The following is a 9,844-nucleotide window of genomic DNA, read 5'->3' on the forward strand; positions in this document are numbered from 1 at the left end:
CGAGCATAAGTGGGAGAGGAGATCCTTGGTACCATGAAGGTTGGACGCTGTGTGGGGGGGAATTTGAGGGTGTGGAGGTGGGAGTGGGGGGCACATCCTCATAGAAGCAGGAGGAGGGGGTTCCTGAGCGGAGAGAAATGGGGTAAGGGGATAACATCTGAAATGTAAATAAAATATCCAATAAAAAATATTTTTTTTTCAAACTGTAACTATACAGGGCCATTGAATCTCAGCCTCTCTAAATTCTTACGTCCACATCCACTTTTTTTTTTTAAGACAAGGTTCTTGTTTCCTTCCAAACAGTCACTTAGTTCAGACTCTGGCTGGACTTCTGGTGAGAATGTTAAGCAAGAGGAAAGAACTTCAGAGACTGAGGCAGTTTCCGCCAGAGTGGCAGCTCTTCACTCATTTTATGGACATGGTGACTCATGTGCCTGATCAAATTTCCCTCTGTGCAAATGACTGGAAAAAGTCAGGGTGGAAATACGGCTTCTCCTCTCCAGAGTGTGTGAGGCTTCGTGTGCGTTAGGTGCTCAGCCTTATACTGCCGCCACATCTTACTCTGCCCTTACCTCCTAGCCAAAATATATATACCATCTCCTACATGCTTGAGTTTCCCCTTCATTTTTTTGGTATGCAGGGGGTGGGATGATAATCCTGGCTGTCCTGGAACTTGCTATGTAGACCAGATTGACCTTGAACTCACAGAGATCAGCCTGCCTCTGTCTCTCCCTCTGCCTCTTGGGTGCTGGAATTAAAGCTGTGGGCCACACACCTGGTCCCCCTTCCCCTACTTTTAACTTACTGACATGATGCAGAGCCTGGAGACATGTAGGGATGTGTAGAGAATTACATGTTTGTGCTGATAAAATGAATATATTCATATACAGAAGCTAAACCCAGTAATGATGCTTTTCCTAGCATGCATTAGCTTCTGGGTTGGATCCCAGAATTGAAAGAAAAGAAAGAAAAGAAAAGAAAAGTAAAGAAAGAAAAGAAAAGAAAAGAAAAGGAAAGAAAAGAAGACTGATATTCGAAATAAAATGAAAGTATAATTTTAAAGAGAGGAAGATAAAAGTGCACTTTGAAGCAAAGATTTGAATATTTTTGAATATTTGAATGTAAAATATTTCCTCCTAAGAATCATGCGCTAAGCATGCCTCCAGCAGGGGGCACTATTCATGAGGCATCGGGCCTATACTCCCAATTGTTTTTGGGGGATAACCTGCCCTTGGCCCCTACTATAGGATGTTGAGTGTCCCCTTACACAATTCATTGAATATGAAGCTATCTAGGGAGCTCCCATGACTGGCCTGTCTTCTGCTGCCAAAGGTTCCTCAATGCTGGATTTGTTAGCATACACAGCCAAGCCTGGTTTTTCAAACTCGGTTCTCTCATGTTTGTCATTGAGCCATTTCCTCAGCCTTGACATTTTTCTACTTTGAAACAAATTGCATGGATAACTCTTTCTCTGACATTCCCAGACAACTTTCACCTTAGACTTCCGGTGTCACACAGCACCACACCCGATGTCCACTCATCTGAGCCTCTGCATCCCCCACCTTGATGTAAAGTTTGCTGCAGCTAATAAATGTTGCAACGGCGGCACTACTATCTTCTGCATTTTGTTATTTCAAAAGCACCGACACGCCCCCCCACCCCGACTCCACACCACAACCTCATTTCTTTTGAGTTGTACTGCTTTGAGATACATACAGAGCATAATTTCAAGGAAAGATGTTAAATTTTGGAACTGGTAAACACCTAGCCAGAATGCAAACTGGAGACACTTGACCCTTTCAGCTGTTCCGAGTGATCTGATCTAAGTGTCGATGTAATGAGAACTTCATGAACTTCAGCTGCTGGCGACAAAGGAGATCTTTATGTCCTCTCATCCCCATAGTCACTCATCTACAATTTCCTTATGGTCCTTCAGTTCCTGATCGGCAGGGATTAGTAGAGAAGTTACATATGAGTTAAGTAAGCAGGAACACAGCCATGCTGGGAACTACAGTATACCCTGATTCCAACAACTTGTGCCTATTCTGGTTAGATAGAATCTTTGCAAAGTGGAAAGCAAATGCTAGACCCCACCGTTAAGAATGACTGTGGGTTAATTACTTTTTTCTTAGTAAATGATGTTGGCAGAATTTCTGTTGTCTATCGCAGTGTAGCAGAGCATGCAGTTTAATTTAACCAGCTTTCTTTTATTATTACTTGATAATTAGATATCTCCTCCTCTAGAGTTCACTAAGGAGCCTGGCTAGAGGTGAACAGAGATGAAATCTACTTGAAAGAAAAATTCAACCTCCCTCATTCTGCATATCCACATTGCATCTAAGTCTTCCAGGAAAAGATGCAAATTCTCATTGCCAGGTAAGGCTCCAAGGCACTGCCTCCTGAAGGAATTCCCTCCTGGACTTCAAATCTTTGTACATTGCCTTAAAAATGTACATTTCTTAATTTTTACTACTCGCACACTCAAACTTTCATCTTTACCCAAGAGAAAAAGAAAAAGCAGGGATCACTTTTAATTTCCCAATATCTTCGTCTCTTACCACCAGATGGCAGTCACGCGCCAAGATGCAGCACCACTGCCGCACGTGTGTTAGAAAAGCAAATGACTGGAGAACTTCTAAAAGAAGAATGATTAATCGTGCTGATTAAGTCCTGCAGGAGCCGTCCTGGATTGTCCAGTGTGTATCAGCACTGAAAGTGACAGTAATTGGGATCCCATACAGAGAGGTTTTCAAATTCAGGAAGTTCAACCTGGGCACCAGCATTCATTAACCAAGTCCTCAGCAGCATTTTTTACTCAGAACTAAGTGATAGCTTGTTAAAAATGCTGACTCCAGGACGGCTGAAACGAACCTTCATGTTCAGCCACCTTCTAGAATGAACATTTCTGTCAGACTTCAGAAAAGATACTGAGGACGTCACCTCCTCTCTTTCTAGCTTGATTATCGAGAGTCAAAGGGCCCATGGCCATGGCGGTTCTGGGGGACACTGTCATAGAGCTGCCTCTTTGTTAAGGCACTTTCCCCTTTTGTTTAACTCTCTGCAGGCATATAAAATTCACAAGCAGTTAAACTCTTGCGATATCTAAAGCTGGTCTTGTATATGGTTCTGCCTCTAAAGTTTTTGTTTTTGTTTTTAATGAAACAAATTCAATTTATTTGAGTTCAAACGTGTCGAAATTCCAGTTGCTAATTTTAATGGCAAGAAAAACAATCATCCATCCCTAGAAATATTAGGTATTCTGTGTAAATTCAGTTCAATCATCATGTCCAAGGATTACTAATTCCGGTTCAAGGAAGTTCAGATTTTCATTCTTCTGTTTCTACTGTTTCCCTTGGAGAGGGTGTGAGTCTAGAAACAGGATTCATTAACATAATGAACCAGGTGTCATGGTGAAGACGGTAAGAGTCTGCTTATTTACTTTGTGGCATTGTGCTGGGCTGTGTGGTCTTGGCTCTGCACAGTATATCACGCATCTGCCAGTACCTCATATCTAAAGATCTAGGTATCATCCTTTAGTCTGGTCTGTGTTTGGCTGAGTAACCTCCGAGTGCAGTCATTAGCCTAGTGTCCAAGCTATAAGTGTCCTAGAGGCAGCAGAAGGGTAGAGACTCCTCCAAAGCTCCTCCCTCAGGCACAGGAAGTCTCAGTCAAGAGCAAGGGCAAGAGGCTTTTTAAAATCCAATTTCACTGTCTTTATTGTCCCCCTGGAACTCAGGGTATGGAGGTGCACTTTTAAGTGTCTCCTCTCAAGCTCTTGACCCCCAAAAGCCAAATCTGTCTCCATATCTTTTTTTAAATGCTTCTTTTTTGCATAGACCCAATTATATATTCCTGCTTTTACATTCTCTTGTTTCCCTGGGAGAGGAGAAAACAATCTCTATTCCTCCTTCCTTTTGAAAAGACATGGCTATGCCCTAACTGTCTGTGTCCATCTGTAGCTTCAGGTTTTTCAGTCTCAGGGAGGTTAACTGAAGGAAGAAACTGACAGATCTCCTGTGAGCTACCTTGAACCTGCCTTGTTTTGTTATGGGAACTGTTTCTCCAGAAAAAGTCTTTTAGATTGCTCTTCTTCCTTCATTCCCCGTGGAAGACTCCAGATCTCCCCATGCAGACTGAAGAAGTCAGATGAGATACAAACAGATGTTCTAAAGAGAGAATTACTAACAAATCTCCCTTCCCACTTCCCCCTGCTGTCTTGTGTTTGTGAGACATGGTTTTCTAATCTCCTTTATTTCTGTACCATTTCCTTCTGGAGCCCAACTACAAAGAAGGGATCAGTTTTTACCAACTTCACTCAGACAGTACAGGATTTGTAGATTCTTCCTGAAGTCGAAGAACCCTTGTGGGAAACAATGAGTAAAATGTATTTGATAAAGAGACAGATACATGCCCATGAAGAAAAGATTAGCCAACAGTTGGGCTGATTTGTACATGTGAGTAACACCAGGCATCATGAAGTAGTTGGTGGGTGATGGAATCCTGAATCTACTGTAAACCACAAGAATCTATTAGTGTTTAAAACTCAAAATCTCACAAGTTATATACTCCCAGACTTGATTTTTTCTGTCACATATCTGTCCTTCAATAGCAATGTTATACTTGTTTCCAGAAAGTTCTATATTTAGATCAAATAATTCTCACAGGTAGCCTTAAATGAACTATCATTCAAAAGTAGATGAAAATGAAGCTATTTTAGAATACCATGCTTTTGATTTTTCTGAAATTTCTTGGCTTTTCTATCTACAAATAAATTTAAAGCAAATATTCTGGGTCATTCTTTAATTATAAAATGCATTGAAAATTACTCACATTTGGTTTATATATTATTTAATGCTATCATTGTTATGTAATGACTATGTTGAGAACTATTTCATCTAATATTTTAAAATGGTTTTCACCATATTTCCATTTAAAATGCTCTAAAATTGTACCCTGTGTTCTCATTTTGTTTGTTGACTCTGCAGACAGTACTTACTATACCTGGCATTCAGGATTGAGATGTGGGAAAGGAAAGGGAGCTGATGCTGTTTCTAGAAAACATGTTTCAGGGTTAGTGAGGTTTAAAGAAAGAAGAGGACAGAAATGCCAGCGAAAATAGTAAATACAGTCTTGACCTGATTTAGGTTTTCTGACAGAGTGGATCAGAGTGGGAACTGAGATGCTTTTCCTTTGAATGTCATGTTATATGAAGCATGGAATAAAGAAAGGAGACCTTGAAAACATTCCAGGACCAAATGACATCTAATACAGCCTATAGCACAAAGGCTTTCCTAGAAATGATGGGAGAGTATTTTAGTTAAATAGATATGATCAAGGACCAAAGACATAATATATGTCAACACAACCTTCCTTTGTTTTGTTTTGATAAACAAAATATAAGAGCAATGGCATTTCAAAAATATTGTTTGCTATCCCCAGGTAACTACTTCTTAGAGTAGTTAACTCTTGAGACTTATCCTTTATTATCTATCTGCAACCTAGTCGCTACTATCTCAACTATCCAGTTGCTGTCATCACTACTACCACCCAACTGCTAACTACTATTGAGAATAAACCACTTTCATCTTTCAAAAAGATAGCAAATGCCCCACCAATAGACCAATCCAAGGTGAAGCATGCCCAAGGACAGTGTAGGTAATAGTAATGGCTGGCACCTCAGTACCCCGGAAGCCAGTGGCAGGACCGGTTCCATTGGGGATCAGAACATTTTCTGAGGGTGGGTTCTCAGATGAACACTGGAGGTCAACGAGGCCTTCAACAACAAGATTAAGAGAATGGATATTGTATCCATGAATAAAATGATTAATAGCACAGAGATAAGTAAGACACACATTCTAGAAATGGCTTACAAACAAGACAAGATTTTTATTTCACTAAGCAAACGAAAGTATGCCAGAGGAATTCTCCCTCCTTGATATCTGTGTGTTTTTCCACTACCATTTTGAATTCAAGACCTCTCTGATTTAACCCACACTCAATCTCTCCATTTGTAAATGGTATCAGTTCCCTGTCTTCAAATACTTGCCCCCTGCTACTAACCCAGACTGCTCTCTTTTTCATCTTTCCTCTTTCCTGTCTTGGTAAGATAACTTTTCGGGCTAGATCTTATTCTTAGTAGATTAACATGTTAAACTATATTTCATCTTAAAAACAATACTCAAAAAACAAAACAACAAAAACTTTCATTTACTCTAAAATCTGTACCAGAAAGGGCACATTTCTTTGCTTTTAAGATTGCAAGGATCTCTATGTTACCCAACTGGGAAGTGCTCAATTGTTCAGCTGGTCAAGATCATTTGCTAGCATTAGTCTTCTAGAAAAAAAAAAAAAAGCACTGATCTCCTTTACAAAGCTGACTCTCTAGCACTCAGGCATTTGTACTGGATGTTTAATTCTTTAGCCTCCACATGTGTGCACGTCTTCCTCTCTCTGTTTCCGTAGCTCCCCATTTACCCTCATTTCTGTAGTAATCTTATACAACAAGAATTTAAATTCCACTTGCTGACAATTCCCAATGGCCATTACAATGTCTCTCTTTCTTGCTGAACCCCAGACCTGTCTCCTTTTGACATAGGTTTTTACTAACTAAACTCACTAGAGAACAAAGACAAGCAGCAGGAAGACAGGAGTTCCAGCAGTGTTTATGGCTGACACTTCAGGCTTTAGAACACAATCTGCTGACATCTTCAGAGCACTACAAGTTAAAGGGGAAAAGTATCAAGCCAGAATTCTGGAAATGTTTTGGAAACTAAAGGGAAATTTAAAAAAAAAATCTCTTACTCAGTTTTCTCAGAGAGAATTCATCGTCTCATTGCCTCTTATTGAGATAAATAAAAAATATTAGAAAAATATTATTAATAAATTTCAATTTACACCTGAAGAACAGATACAAATTATGTGTGTGTGTGTCATAAAGATATGGTAATTAGCAAAAAAAGGATACCAAAAAAAGGAGCTAAAAGTGATAAATCAACACAGAAAATGGAGTAAGAGTGTAGAATGTAAACTCACAATAAGGTGATTCTAGAAGATGTTTTGATTTATTTTGCGAACCAGCAGCATTGCTCTCATGTATACACAAAAGCATGAGTGCACACATGTTAGTGATTCCAGTATTTTAAATGCAGCATGTCCTTTCTCCACACTCTTGTGCTTGACCCCAGGATCTAGGGTGCCAGAAACTCCTCATCATGAAAGATCATCCCAGTGCCTCTGGAATTCATTGTCTCTGGCCAACGAAGATTGACAGCCTGGACATCCAGGGGAGTAAGCACGAGAGAGGTAAGCTTCACTAATGATCACAACAGAGATGTGGGAAATTAATAGAATGTGAGAAATTAAAAGAAGACATATAGGAAAGGCTAGAGCATGTTCCAAGTGAGGGAGGTGTCCGAGAGAGGAAAATGATAAATTGTATCATCTAGGGCAGTGGTTCTTAGCCAATGAGTAGTTACCACTTTTGGGGGTCATATATGAGATGTCCTGCACATCAGATATTACATTATGATTCATGACAGTAGCAAAATTACAGTTATGAAGTAGCAGTGAAATAATTTTATGGCTGGGGTCACCACATGAGGAACTGTATTAAAGGGTGGTGTTAGGAAGGTTGAGAACTAGTCTAATGGGTTTTAAGGAACTATGTCAGTAAATGGACAAAGGCAAGTTGATCCCTCTGAGATTAGTCAGACCTTGGGTTATGTGTGTATGTCTGTTGACCCAATGGAAAGTCCACAAATTCCATGAATGTCTGTGCCCAACCAGGGAGATACATGATCATGCTGCATTCACAAGCAGCTCATACAGTTAGAGTGTAAAGTCCACTCTACTCGCCTTTGCTTCCAACTTTGTTAGTTATCGACCTTGACTGCCAGCCATTAGTGATTGGTGGCTGTTTGCTGCTACCTGTGAGTTATCTTACTGGAAGTTGCTTTCACTGTTCCTGCTTTGTTCTCACACCTAGTGGTAAGCTTGGAACTTCCATCACATCTACAATTCCAGCTGCATTCACTCTTAGGTAACTCGATGTCTCCAAGATGGTCTAGGGTCTCTTTTCTGAAACAGGTGACAGCAGAAACCATTATGACTTATCTGCTACAGTGAGCTGCATTAGAAATCAGAATATGGAAAAGTGCACCTAGTGTACATTCCCCAGTGGGGGATCTCCTACTGGCTCTCCTTCTCAGAGCCTGTCTTTCCCTTTGGCCCACTTGGCTATAGAATATCCATCTGTAAGCCTTTTGCTTCTCATCTCCAGCAGTCCTACTTTTGCTGTTTTAACCCCAACATTCCTTTAACCTCAACATCTATTTCCCAAATTGCAGTTCTTACCATGGGCCCCTCTCCCTCACTGCCTACAGAGAGTCAACTCCCAAAACATTTACATATAAAACAAACATATAAAACAAAGAGTTCTGCACTAATGTTACTCAGCCCATGGTTCAGGACGAGAGTTAGGCTTTAAGGAGGGACAATTTAGAACTTACCTTTTGATTGCTTAATCTCTAGGCTTCTGGGGATGTGAGTATTAGAGATCAGAGTTGATACATATTGTAGTTACAGTGTGCTTTGTGCAGGATGGAACTTCAGTGTCTGCATCATGATAGTAAGGTGCCCAGGACTGTGTAGACCCCTGAACAAAAAAATACTGTGTGTGTGTGTGTGTGTGTGTGTGTGTGTGTGTACTTTAGCTGTTTGACACTTGTGAGGTCTTTTGATTCAGTGATGAAGAATAGTAAGAGAAAAGAGGTACTTGTCTAATATTATTTTCTTATAAGTGCATATGCAAATTCTCCTTTGATTCATTTCTTCCAGATATTTTCCAAGAATCACCTCATATGTCCTTTACTGTCAAATGACTATGCCTGTCTAATTGTTTGTCTGTCTACATGAGAAAGAAGGTCACAAAACTGCTGTTACATAACTATCTCCTGAGAGGCTTCATCCAGCAGTGAATGGAAACAGATACAGAGACCCACAGCCAAACAGGCAGAGCTTGGGGAGTCTTGTGGAGTCTTGTGGAAGAGTGGCCAGAGGGGTCAAGGACATCACAAGAAAACCTACAGAGTCAAGTAACCTGAGCCAATGGGCCTCACAGAAACTGAACCGCCAAGCAAAGATCATGTAGGAGATGGACCTTGACCCCCTACACAATTTGTAGCAGATGTGCAGCTTGGTCTTCATGTGAATCCCCTAACAATTGGCAAGGAGGCTGTCTTGGACACTATTGCCTACCATTGGATCGCCTTCCCCTATCGGGACTGCCTGATTGGGCATCAGTGGTAGAGCATGTGCTTAGTCCTCCTGCTGGGACTCAATGACCTGGGGTGAGGTGGCACCCAAAAAAATGTTTCCCTTTCTTCAAAGAGAAGGTGAGTGGATAAGGAGAAGCAAGGGATTTATAAGGGCAGGCCTGGGCAGAGAGGAGAGAAGGGAGTGAGGCTGTGATCAGGATGGAAAATGAATCAAAAATTATCGAAGAAAGAGAAGAATTTACATATATAGAAACTAAGTGTACTTTCTTCCCTCTAGAATTCCCTAATAGGATTTTTTACTGTAGGCGTCATTGTTTTTTATGATACTGTATTACTCTCATTGTGCCTAAAGGCAAGCTTCTAATTATCCTATCAAATCCATTGATTATCGATACTCTTTGATGATGACTACTCAGAGTATACAGGGAATTGTGACCAACATTTTCTATTTCATTCATGTTAAATGTAGAATTTTGATTTATATAACATAAAGTGTATAACGTCTCCCACATTACTCTAGGACACACACACACACACACACACATATATATACACACACACACATATAT

The sequence above is a fragment of the Grammomys surdaster genome, unplaced genomic scaffold (assembly GCF_004785775.1).
Source record: "Grammomys surdaster isolate TR1022 unplaced genomic scaffold, NIH_TR_1.0 278, whole genome shotgun sequence".
NCBI lineage: Eukaryota > Metazoa > Chordata > Mammalia > Rodentia > Muridae > Grammomys > Grammomys surdaster.